A 4,046-nucleotide genomic window follows, 5' to 3' on the forward strand; every position below is an offset into this window, starting at 1 on the left:
ATGCTAGAGCTAGGCCCTCAAGCATCATGCCATGGTTGTGTTATGGGTGCGTAGGGGCTTAAGAGGGATTTGCAATGTGAGTACTAAAAGACCCTTCGCGTGCGTACTTGCATCAATTTGGAAGCCACACCATTCAACTATGGCCAACTTTTGCACTACCCGAAAGAAGCCAATCATCAGCTTGTGGCGATGTTCTTTGTGTAAGTTTACGTTGATGATTTCTAGATGCCGTAACTTAAAAGGTCAAGATTCATAAAACCGCTTGTAAGAAGTCGAACATGGCAAACTTTTGTAAACTTCGCACAAATTCGACGAAGTTTAAATCAATAGGCTTTGTTTCGAAAGAAGTAGAGATGGTGTCATTAGTGGCCATCAAAGGCGTAAATGTCTTAAGTATATCAGACAAGGTCGAAAGAAGCATGTGCAGGATCAGAAGATCAACATTACCAAAAACTTTAAATAGCTGAACCCGACGTGAATCGAACACGCAACCTTCTGATCTGGAGTCAGACGCGCTACCATTGCGCCACGGATCCTCACTAGAACCGGATGATTCAAACTTAACTATGATCTTAATTAATTTTATAACTTGTGTGGAAATCCTATCTCCTCAATTTCATAGAGGATTTGGTGGAGGAATTGGATTCATGTGGAAGGTTAGTTAATAGAGGTGTGATTTTCAAGTACATCGCCTTCCCCATGGAGCAAAATGGATTTTGAGAAGATCAAGAGTAACACTATTAGGTGGAAATCCGCATCTTGGCCACTGTACATGAAGCTTAAGATTTTTAAGATCTTCATCTTCCCGAGCTGAGGTCCTTAGATTTTACCATCCTCTTTTAGCTACCAACAAAAGGGTTCTCAAAATCGTTTGGTATAATTTAGTTGCTCGGATCGACAATGCATAAATGTTCAAAAAACTAAACACCAATGGTTAGTACCAAATATCCTTTATGACATAATCTACTTTGTGTGTGTGTGTGTGTGTGTGTGTGTTACACAAACACAAAGCAAATGTTTGGAGGGAGTGCCATGTGGTGTGACCACAACCTCTCCCCAAACCTCCCCCCCCCTTCTCTCTCTCTCTCTCTCTCTCAACCTCATTTTTGTAACAAAGCTGAAGAAAAAAGAAAGTGTAAGAAGTTTAAGGATAAATTTTGTGAATACATGTGAATAATCCTAATTAAATTGTAATTGGAATAGTTATAATTTTTAAAAGATATTATTTTACCAAGAGTTAGGCTCACTCTTGTATAAATTATATCACTCTTAGTTAGGAGAGAGTCTAAAATTAAACCTCTAAATGTATACCTGCAATACAAGGATGAGTTAAGAGCCCAAGAAAGGGGTAGAGTGCCCACCTTTTAGTGCAAACTTTAAAGTTTGAGTTGTGTATAAAATGTTGAAAATTGAATAGAATATTTTCTTCTTTTGTGTGGCCGTAATTCTGCATTCATCTCCTCCACCCGTGCCATTCGTTGCTAGAGCTCAATGTATTGTTGGATGAGCAACTTGTAGCCCCGCTACTCCGCCACTAGGTCTTGGGCTTCATCCTCTAGCCTTTGCCTTAGGCGATCTTCATTCTCTTGTGCCTCCTTTTCTTTGGCACTGAGCTATTCTTTCAGGTTTCGAATTTCTTTTTGATGTTCTGTGGCTTGTCATGTTATCTCTAGCCTTAGCACCATGGAAACTTCTCTTTCGGCCCTCTAGTTCTGCAGTCACGGCCTTCTTCTCTTCCTTAGCCTTCTCTAGCTGGGCTAGGAGTTCAACTATATAGGCATCATAGTCCACAGCTGGGGGCATTGTTTCTCGTGTTGTGGTGGTGGATGCTTCCAACCTTTGCCGCTTTGGGTCTTGCCTTGACTCGGTGTCTACTGCAGCCGACCTTTTGGCTCCTGCCCCTGGCACTATCTCTTGTACTTTCATGACCAGGAATTGCATCATGGACATGTGCTAAGTGGTGTCCATGGCAGGCGCTAGCTCCTGTGTTGTGGAGGTGGCGGTGGCGATCTCAAGTGTGAGAGTAGAAGGGAGGGGTGCAACGGGGATTTTCCTTTTCCTACAATAATTAGGGCTGCTTCAGCACTGCCACTTGGTTCACATTCGTGCCATGGACTCAAGGTGGCAATTTCTTTGGCACCATGGGTCTCCTCTACAGATCTATGCATGGCCTCTACTATGTCTTCATCCTCCTTTCTCCTTAGCTCCTCAGCCCCTTCTTCCTCTCTCCTTCTTCTCTCCTCCTCGGCCCTCCGTGATTCTTCTCTCACTTTCTTCATTTCTTTCTCCTCTTTTCTCCTTCATTCTTCTTCTGCCCTTTTGGATTCTTTTTGGACTCTTTTCAGCTCCGCCCTCATCATCTCCTCTCTCCTTTGTTGTTGGGGCTTTGTGGCCTTCTCTTGGGTAGTCTGCACCTTTTGCTCTCCTCGGTCTCACTAATGGTTCTCTCGTTGGACTGTTGCTCTATTTCAGGGCGAGATGACTGATGGGGTGTCTCTCCCACTTCTTTATCAACTCCTTCTACCTCCTTTATTGCTTCTTGGATGATTGTTGTCAAGATCCTGATGAATCTGATCGTGGAGGCCTTGGAGGCAAGCTTCTTACGCAACTGATCTAGCCTTGAGGCTGGGGACTCCCCTCCTGCTAGTGCTGCGCCTATGGCTAGGACGGCAGTCGAGGTCTTTATTGTTTTAAAGACAAACCCATTCCAATCCACTTCTTCAGGGGACCATGTAGCTATATGCTCTCCAACAGTGGCATGCCAACCCTATTCATCAATGTGTTGTACCTCTATCCCGAGAAGAGGGCATGGGCCATCTTCGCTTGCATCCTCACTTATGGGTTCGGGATGTCTGACAGACTTATCCCATTCACTGTGTGCACATCATGCTTGTTTACTTCCAGCATGACATATACGTCTCTCTGAGGATGTTTTTCTTTCTTGGGGGCCAAACCTAGGGCCTTCTCCACCATTCTAGCGCTCAGTGGTACCTCCACTTGACATTCTTCTTCTCTTGTCCTGATTGTTGCTGTGCCGCAGTTCCTTGCATCATCAAAGCTTCTCAAGAACTCTGCACACATGCCGTAGTCCACTGCTTGCCCTACTTTCTCCATGTACTTTCGAAGGCCACATTTGTCCACCAATTGCTTTACACAGCCGACTCCTCAAGGATGGCTTCATCCAAGTTTAGTGTGTGTTTGAAGGTGAAATGGCTAAAGCCCCTTGTCTCGAGACTTAGGCCATACCTACTCTTCTTCCGTAAAAGAGAGCTTGCCACCTTTGTCTTGCCCTACCATTGTGGGCACCTATCATTCATCATAATCCAACATTAGCATTCCTCATATGGCTTTTTGGTAAGCAGGAGATTGATTTTTCTTCCATAAAGAGAATGAAAAAGATGAATTAAAGACATGAAATTTTTAGAGCAGCAGTCTATTCATTCCAAAACATTTTCGACATTTTCTTTCCAACCCTTTTTATTCTTTCTTGCTTTTAACTTTAATTAAGGCTTTTTGTTTCCTTTTTTTTTCCTATCACCTTACCCCCTCCCCCCCTCAGGAAATGATGAGAATCCTTCCTAGGATTGGACATGGGAGAGTTGAGCACAATATGGTGCTATCTACTTTGGCATAAGCCAATCGTAGAAATCAAAGTTGTATTCCAAGTGGGCATGACAATCGAGATTACGAGGGCTAACACATACTTGGGTAATGTAAGTTAGGACATCGGTTAGAAAATCACTCGAGTTAATGTGGCTAGCCACACATAGCTCCTCTTTGGTAAGTGTCGGAATGAGCCGGATCTAGGACATGGCAGTGAGTTATGGTGGATGAAAGGAGAAGAGTAAACTCATGATGTAGGAGACAAAGACATTGTTTGTTACACAAGTGAATTAGGTCCCAAGATTGATACTTGGATTCATAAACACAATCTTGTGTATGTGGACAATGACACTGACACTTACTGATAAGAAAAGAGTACTATCATTTCATTAAGAAAAGGAAGCAAGTACAATGCTTTATAGGAAAGTAGGAAACTGTAGTAG

The 4,046-nt window shown here is 43.2% G+C and overlaps 1 non-coding gene across 1 annotated transcript; it reads right to left on the reverse strand.

The window, feature by feature from the left end:
* Nucleotides 1-464: 464 nt before the first annotated feature.
* On the reverse strand, nucleotides 465-536 carry TRNAW-CCA (transfer RNA tryptophan (anticodon CCA)). Its single transcript has one exon. It is a non-coding gene; the product is annotated as a tRNA-Trp (tRNA).
* Between the last annotated feature and the right edge of the window lie 3,510 nt (nucleotides 537-4,046).

This window comes from Lygodium microphyllum, chromosome 29 (genome assembly GCF_053477565.2).
Source record: "Lygodium microphyllum isolate KBCC chromosome 29, Lygodium_microphyllum_v1.1.10, whole genome shotgun sequence".
In the NCBI taxonomy this organism is placed as follows: domain Eukaryota; kingdom Viridiplantae; phylum Streptophyta; class Polypodiopsida; order Schizaeales; family Lygodiaceae; genus Lygodium; species Lygodium microphyllum.